This window comes from Schistocerca gregaria, unplaced genomic scaffold (assembly GCF_023897955.1).
Source record: "Schistocerca gregaria isolate iqSchGreg1 unplaced genomic scaffold, iqSchGreg1.2 ptg000378l, whole genome shotgun sequence".
Taxonomy (NCBI): Eukaryota; Metazoa; Arthropoda; class Insecta; order Orthoptera; family Acrididae; genus Schistocerca; species Schistocerca gregaria.
The window spans coordinates 11,756,426-11,765,438 of NW_026061824.1; the positions used below are offsets into that span (position 1 = coordinate 11,756,426).

Below are 9,013 nucleotides of genomic sequence, written 5' to 3' on the forward strand. Positions count from 1 at the left end.
CGTTCGACAACAGCGAGAAACTGCGTCCATTCTCGCGCACTGCTTGTATAACAGGCACAGTATTGTCTCGGCAATGTTGGACCAATTCACTTGTTGCTCGTTTCTATCAGCAGTGTTATTAAAGTGGCATACATCACTTTTCCCATTTTTTCTGTAATAACGCAGTATTTAAGAGCTATGGAAATCTTACGAATAAAAATTACTCGTCTTTTTTAAAAAAGGTTTATTTGAAAACTAAAAATTTTACTACGACAACTGTGGCTAATTGGTATATCTGTTTTTACGTGGTTATCAGGAAAATATAAAAAGATACTTGTTATAACCGAGAGCAAACAAATACCGAAAGACATCGGTTATTCAGAACTAAAATACCCATGTCGTTTTAACTGATCGGTTTTTCTATCTCTAAACTGCAGTGTCGCCACAGAAAAGTGTGTCGTTCCATCAATGTACATAGCAACGTTGAGATATGTATGTGTTTATGCGCAATATCGGCAAATGGAAACACGAAGAGGTAATAAGCACATGAGCGATAGAATTTATTTCACAGTCAGAAAAGTCGAGTGACAGACAAGACTGAATCACTGTAATAGAAATTATATGGAAAGCTGTGTAAAGGAAAATTTCCAGTTCTTTCGTGGATTCCAAAATTGAAGCAAATTCCGGGACATCAAGGTGACATAGTCTTATACGGATAGTATTCCATGACTAACGTAATTGGCCCACATACTGTACTGGTATACTGATAATATTACACTACTAAGGTAATTTACCTGAAATAATTTACAAACATGTTACTATAACATTCGCTACTACTCATTACGCTAATTGACCTTCAGCCATTAAGCGCAAGCGCAGATCTCAGTTATGATACGTGCGCCATCCAAAAATTTATCAAGGTGGTAACTCAACACAACTACAAACGATCATTGTGTGCAAAATAAATAGAACACCTCATAAGAAGAACATGACGGGTTTGAATCATTCCCACCGCAAAGGATGAAAAAATCAGGCTTGCACATAAGACCACTTGATAACTAACCAGAAATTCAGATTAGTTGTAGCTTCGGTGACAATCGCCTTTTTTACATTTGCCCCGTAAACTAGATAATTATGAAACGTAACAACTACTCTAAAATATCTGCAGCAACGGACTTGCCGCGGAGGTTGCATCGGTTCACGTGAGATCACCGAAGTTAAGTGCGTTGTCGGGCGTTGAAGGCACTTGGATGGGTGATCATCCAGGCCGCCTCATGATGCCAATCGAGGAGCTACTCGACCCAATAGTAGCGGCTCCGGTCAAAGAAAACCATCATAACGACCGGGAGAACAGTGTGCTGATCCCCGCCCCTCCTGTTCACATCCTCCACGGATGATGACACGGCGGTCGGATGGTGCTGTCCCAGTAGGTCACTCGTGGCCTGAAGACGGAGTACTTATAAAGCAACTACTCTCCAGTGGATGGTCGAACTACTGAGACCTTGATGCCTGGCATCAATAACAGATGGCAGCACAAGAGGTTGGCTTACGCCTACTGCCGAATTTTGCGATCTGTCGTAAGCCTGCGTAACCACGTGGGGCCTTCCGTCTTAAGTGCAAGCATATCCATTGCGTTTTCTGCCGCGCGACTTGAGTGGAATGTTTCATTATTTCTGAAATATTATAGAAATGTTTTTCGTTGTATATCCTCACCATCGGTACTGAATTTACTGTAAAATTACTTGCTCACTTTTCGGAACTTCCGTTCATAGTAAATCGATACTATTTGAAGCCGTGGTAGACACGAGTCTAGTGTGCTTCACCTTCAGCACCTTCTGTGTCAGTCTCGGTTCCTATGTCCCTGATTTCACAACGAACAGTTCGTTGTCTACTGAGTATACTGTTTGTTGCACGACACTATCCCTCCCACGCTGCTAAATGTAGGTCGTTGGCAAAATATGACTGCAGTGGAACAAGGGCGTCTGCAGAAATTTCCCCAGGAGGTGGTGGTGGCATTGTTAGTGGTGTGTGTGTGTGTGTGTGTGTGTGTGTGTGCGTGTGTGTGTGTGTGTGTGTGTGTGTGGAGGCCATTACTATGAAATTCACACAGTCCAGACCGCCAAGGAAAATAAACCTTGAGATTTGGAAAGGTTGTTGATCTTATACCGCTTATACTGCATATTTCGAAATTCCACCTCTAAGGGGGATACACAGGAAATGAAAGGATTTTTGAAACATGTAGCTATTAAGGTAATTTTGAATCTAGGCAGACGAAAATTTGTATCTGGTTTCTAGGTCAGAAATAAAGAAATATGTGTTCCAGTATTATTGGGAATTTAACCTCTATGAGGTGAAATAGTAGGTGAACATTTTATCTTGAGATAAAAAATTATGGAAGGACTATGGAAGTATTTTTAAGGCTATATCTACGAAAATTGGTATTTGACTTCAAGGTTACAAATAAGAAAATACGTATTTTCTTGTTTTTGGAAGTTCAACCCCTAAGGGGATGAAATAGAGTGAGCTGGTGCGTTTCTGGCGCCAGTTTCCGTCGATCGATGTTTCGATCTTTGAGTCGCGGTCCAGAGGACACTGCTCGCTAACCGACTGTAGTAGTTCTCTGTGCGGCCCAACATCGGGCTTACCGCGCTTACACTGGACACAGTTGCCAACAAATCGCATGCCATCGCCATATAGGTTGGGCCAAAACATGTGTTCCCGAACTCTGTTCAAGGTCTTGTAGAACCCCAAATGATCCCCTACCGCCGAATCGTGGAAATATCTGAGTGCCATGCTAACTCGTTCCTGTGGAATACAGACCTTCCCTTCACCACGGTTGTCTTCCCCTTTACACAAGACACCCCCCTCCCACCCCACCCCCCGAAGACCTCGCCATCCGCCAACTGCTGCCGAATCGGTCCCCACCCGGGGTCCTCGGCCTGTTTGCCGGCTAAGTCGCAGAAGAAGCCGGGTGTCTCGGAGAGAAGGAAATTGACCCCCAGATCCGGCTCCACGTGGCCCTTGCTTTCCCCAGACTCTGCCGCGAGCATACGGATAAGAGCGTCGCCAATTCATTGTCTCTGCCACTAATATGGCGAACCTGGAGATAAGTCTCGTCATCTTAACTTCGGTATGATTTTTAGCGATCTTATTAATCAAAGTTTAAGGGCTGGCACTGGCCAAGTAACTCACGGAGGCTCATTGGTTTCAGTCCAGTTGTATTGCTCACCTGTTCTCCAGATAGGGTTGTGTAGTTTATGTCTCAGAAAATTGTCTGCTCTTGATGTGTGTTGTGTTAGAGATAACTGGCAGCGGTCGACGCTAGCATACTGGGAGCAGAGCACCACGGCGGCAGAGAGATATTTGAGGCCATGTCCTCTCCTTTACATCTTGGGTTATGTTGTCACTTTTGCGTGATTCCATCTTTCCGGTGATGAACTATAGCATCCAAAGTTCAATTGCATTGCCATGTTGAGTATATTTCTATGTCATTCTCTGCCTCGTGGATCTCTTGTATTGATTTGAATCCTTGGTCTGCTCGCGTCTATCGCCAATTCACACGAAATATTGAAGCAACCTTATTTTAAGGGTATTGTCATATAGTCATGTTCTAGTTGTAATCATTCTAAGAATATTGTTGATTAATCAACTGAGTAAGTAAATTTGAAGGTCCGTTTAGTCAAAATTAAAGGACCCCCTTAATTGTTTTAGTCATTTTTATACAGTTTTGTTTAGGAAAGTTGGCAAGCCGAACGTTAAATATCTATATTCTTACGCTTAATCTGTTTCTCCCCTGATTGCAAGTAGTGAGAGTTCTGCTATGAATTTTATGGACATTTGTGCTATTTAAGTAAAGCTTTACCTAAGTATATATACCTAGTCATATTCAAATTTCAAGTCTTACGGGTCTCGTTCCACTTAACGAAATTTATTTATTATTTGTCCAACTGATCTGGCCTTGTGATTTTATAATGCTTTTGATTGTAATAAAATATGTAGCAACTACAACGGATTACTATTGTGATTTTGGTGTGTCACTACCATACCCCATATCACAGAGGATGAAATGTTTCATGAAATATATGAAAACCTGTTTTTGATACATTCAACGATTAAGAGGGTGGAATATAGGATGTAATGTTTTATGAAAGTATTTCAGTGCGAAAGAGTTTTTAAAGCGAAATCTATGAATATTGTGTTATTGAAAACTACGTGTTTCACTGTTTTTGGAACTACAACCTCCAAGAAGGTGCAATAGGGGCACAGGTTTCACTGACCCATAGCCTTCCAGCCCAACCTGCAAAGTATACGGACTTGAAATTTGATGAAGGTGTAAATCTTACGCTGAAAGCATCATTTAAGAAGACATTGTTCGAAATTTCACTCCTATGGGGGTGAAACATGGGTTGAAAGTCTTTTTTTTTTAAATATGTCCCTATGTCCCTATTGAAGCTATAACTACAAAACTACGAAAATTGACATTTGGTGTCTCAGTCAGATACAAAAAAGAAACAGGTTTTTAGCATTTTCCGAAATTCTTCCATTGGGGGATAAAATAATTAGTGAAGGTTTTTTGAAAATAAATCATTATTAAAGAACTACTGAAGCATTTTTATAGCTACATCTATGAAAATAGGTATTTGACATCTCGGTTGGATGTAAAAAAATGTGTTTCGTTGCTTTTGGAAATTTAACTCACTAATAGAGTGAAATAGGGGATGTAATGTTTTATGAAATATTTCACTATGAAAGCATTTTTAGAATTAAATGGATGAAGATTTGAATTTTGCTCCTCGGCTCTAAATAGAAGAATACGTGTTTAATTGTTTTTGAAAACCCAACCCCTAAAGGGTGTGAGATGTTTCAGAAAATGGTTCATTATGAAAGGATTGCTAAATATATCTGACAATTCGTAATCGGCTAATATGTTACAATTTTTAAAAACTACGTGTTTTTCTGGTTTTGGAACTTCGAGCATAAGGGGATGAAAATTTTAATGAAATATTTATTGCGTTATATTAAAATATTTTAAATCTGCATCTATGAAAACCGGTATTTCACTTCTCAATTAGATATAAAGAAATATGCGTTAGGGAATGAAAGACTGTACGGAGATATCACCACAAGAATACAAACGGCTTGATTAACAAAAACCTTGGACTCCAGCTGTCAGCATTGCTTTTTGATCATTCAGTAAAAGACCATGCTTCAACGGCGCTAAGTTTAGAAAGTTTAGAAAGTGTTGCAGTTTATAAAAGACATAAAAAAACGATTAAAGAAAAAAATTCTTTGCAGACCATGAACGGTCTACGCAAGTAAAGAAGCGGATGATAAGCTAGCTCTTTATGCAAATGAGTTGGTCAGTTTAAGTTCCGAGACATGTCATGCAGCAGGAACGGAATCCTATAGTTGCTACGATTGGCTAAAGGAAAAGTTTTGCAGAATCACTCGAAATCACTTCTGCAAGTGGCTAAGAATCTCGTAATGAATAAAAATTCTGTACTGAGAATTCCAAGGTGGGAGATGCAAGATTCCTCCCCCCCCCCCCTTCCCCCTCCTCACAATGCTATCCTTCTTTACTTACAGCAAAAAATAAATAAATAAATTAATAAATAAAACTAGAGAAATTTCTACTGTGAAACTATTTGCATACAAGAGAACGGCCCTTGAAATTTAACTCTTCAAAGTTTTAAGCCCTGCTCATTCCGGATATTGATTAGAAAGTGTTAATCCACATGTGAAACCTGAGTATATAATCCCTGTGACATTTGATCAACGGTGTTCCATAAGGACAGGTTCTCATTCAAAACGTTCGAAAATTCAATTTCTTTGTAGTTGCATTTTTTAAAGGTGTACTTGTCTAGACTCTTGGAACAGAAAGTTCTTTTTTTTTAATCCGTGCTTTACAAAAGTTTCTACAGTCCATTGTTTGAAGCAGTGTCACGGCTGCCATGAGCCGCGCGGGGTACCCGCCATGTGTCCAACGCCTTGTCACGGTTCGCGCGGCTCCCCCTGTTGGAGGTTCGAGTCCTCCCTCGGGCATGGTTGTGTGTGTGTTGTCCTTAGCATAAGTTACTGTAAGTAGTGTGTAAACATAGGGACTGATGGTTCAAATGGCTCTGAGCACTTTGGGACTTAACAGCTGAGGTCATCAGTTTCCTAGAACTTAGAACGACTTAAACCTAACTAAATTAAGGACATCACACACACCCATGCTCGAGGCAGGATTTGAACCTGCGACCGTAGCGGTCGCGTGGCTCCCGACTGAAGCGCCTACAACCGCTCGGCCACATCGGCCGGTCTATCATGTATTCTAGAAGAGTTGCAAGGTCGTCAGTGGCGCCTGTTCTTTCGAGAGCAGTTACTATCTTCATATCTATGGTTAAACGTTACCCAGCCATTGACCTTCGTCTGTGCGAATGCGCACAGGTTGCCGGAACTCTTACGGGAATCGTCACCTTAGTGTGAGCCAGTAATGAGTGGATGGACAAATACCTATTAAGTACATTACGTATGCGGATTGTGGACGGTTGGGGATGTGAGTCTCACGGGAAGCGTGCGAGGGATAAATTCCTGCAGTCGTGCTGTTCATGTGTGCCCTCAATGGCTCAGATGGATTGAGCGTCTGCCTTGTAAGCAGGAGATTCTGGGTTCGAGTCCCAGTAGGGGCACACTTTTCAGCTGTCCCCATCGAAGTATATCAACAACACCTGTCGGCAGCTGAGGGTTTCAATTAATTATCAGTTGTGAAGGTGATTCGATGAACCCTTTGCAGGCACTTAAATGTGTTTTGCAGGGTATCCATATAGCTGTAGATGATAACTCGTCCCGTGTCGCACGTGCTCAAAATGATTCATACTGCAGAATGCATGCAAACATACTCACCGAAAATACGGACGAATATCAAGTGCAGGCTGCCGAGTGCTGCATATCCAGCTTTGACAGATCGGCTTTTCCTGCCAAGAAGAACAGGAAGTTGCTGTCTAGGAACAATCAGAGGTAGAGGAAGGGTTGATAAATACTCCTTGACTTGCAGACTAAACGTAAATAACGAAAATACATTTTTGGTAAAAATTGGTCAAAACATAATCGGTTGCCCTCCGTATTGGATTAGCTGTTTTGAATATTGAAAATCTGACTTCAGATTCGTTTTCAGCGACATTAAAAATATATATGTAACACTCAGTTCATGCAAATCGAAGTAATAATATAACTAAATGTTTTCCCTAAACTTTGAACACATTTTTTTCGGGTAACTATTTTCTCAGAACGGCATGCAGCATAAATTAAAAGTGGTTCGTTCTCTTAACATCTACCTCTGACCCCTAAAAGTAAACACTTTTCTTAGGAACTTATAGCTATAATATGACATTTGTTAATATTAACTAATTTTTGTGTAGGCATAAGGAGTGAAACAAACCCTCAAAAATCGAACTCAAAGTTCGAATTAGCACTGTATCGTTAAATTTAAGGTTGTTTCATTGCGGTTAGGTATACGCTCCCATAAATTTTATGTTTTATCGACTGATGTTATCCATTTTCAATTTCAGAGGAATAATGTAGTATCAACTGATGTTACCCATTTTTGAATTCAGGTAACATATGAGGTGCCACACTGCACGCGCTCTGCGTACTCCAGTCTCGCAGGCCCTTGATCAAATCATAATTACGGGCGCCATTTTTTATTGAAAATCTAAAATTAAGCTCATAGTATTATCACTCGTAATTCCCAAACAGATCTTTCGAATGTATTTTCATTGTCTCAAAAAGAATTTCAAATGTACCCTTTTTTGCTCATTTGTATGAGAACCTGGCCGTAACGCCGGAATATAGTCACGAGATTTTTTTTCAGAGACGCTGTACGTTCGCGAGAAGACTTTCGTTCTGCGCGTGTCGAAGGACATTCCTCAGATATTACTGTGTGTGTGCTACTCAGTCGTGCCATTTAAGTGTACATCTTTGCATAGTTTTCCTTTCACGATGTAAACAGTGTTCCGCTCAGTTGCTAACTGGCCAGTGAGTGGTTCCGAAGGTATCGGATGTGCGGTGCGTTCGGTCTGCTAGGACAACAACAGACTAGCGTGGTGCGATGGCAGAAGCAGACACTGAGGGAGCTAGCTGCTGGGACGCCAGCGAACAATTTATGCCAAGTAAGACGAAGAGGACTATTCTAAAATTACGAGCCGTCTCAAAAGTGTTTACCATTGGTAAATCTTGCTGTTGAGTCTGACAAAACTGGCAGTTTTGCCTAGAGATACATTAGAGAGAGCTACAGGAAATCCCCCCACCCCCCTCAATGAATTTTTGGTTGTGATGACAGGCCGATTGGTAGTGTAGCCCGAGATCTAAGTTAGGTTGGAAGGTGGTAATTTGATTGAGAGTTGTTTACGCCAACGATTATGAATGCCGACTAAACGTTGTGCGAGCAGATTGCCCTGTACCGTAGCCTAGCGTTTCCGTCCGCGCCACATTTAACACACTTTCTCTAACTGTGTACAAAAGTCTCACAACAGCCACGATAACTACGTTTCTGGTGGGGGGAGGGTAGAGTCCACTATGTAACTTTCACGGCAAATTTTAGTAACCGCATAAACTAACCGAAATAGAAGCGTAATTTTAACTATATTTCCTTTTGTGGGAAAATAATGGTTCTCCTCTTTCGGCAGCAACTGTAATATGTAGGCGACTTATTAGTTTTTTTAACTCTGAATCATGATCTCAATAGACGCAGTGCTTTTTTTACGTTACTTGATTTGTGGTCTATAGTAAACAATGCAACGAATTGGTAAATTCTTTGAAGTTTGACGTGTGTTACATAGACGACGTCTGCAATGTTCGTAAGGCCAAGTTTGCATATATTCGGTGTCTGTTTTTTTGGCCATGTACTGTATAATTAAAGGGAGGAGGATTATGTTCAAGGAGCAGTGCATTAGCAGTCTATGGAGAAATTGAGAATTTGGATCTAAAGAACGGCATGCTCGGGCAGTTCGTGCTATTCTGTTGACCGCTGTGTAATTCGGACACAGTGATCATT

At 40.9% G+C, this 9,013-nt stretch overlaps 1 non-coding gene across 1 annotated transcript; it reads left to right on the forward strand.

Moving 5' to 3' along the window:
• Positions 1 to 6,575: 6,575 nt before the first annotated feature.
• Positions 6,576 to 6,650, forward strand: Trnat-ugu (transfer RNA threonine (anticodon UGU)). The gene has a single exon. It is a non-coding gene; the product is annotated as a tRNA-Thr (tRNA).
• The last annotated feature ends 2,363 nt before the right edge of the window (positions 6,651 to 9,013 follow it).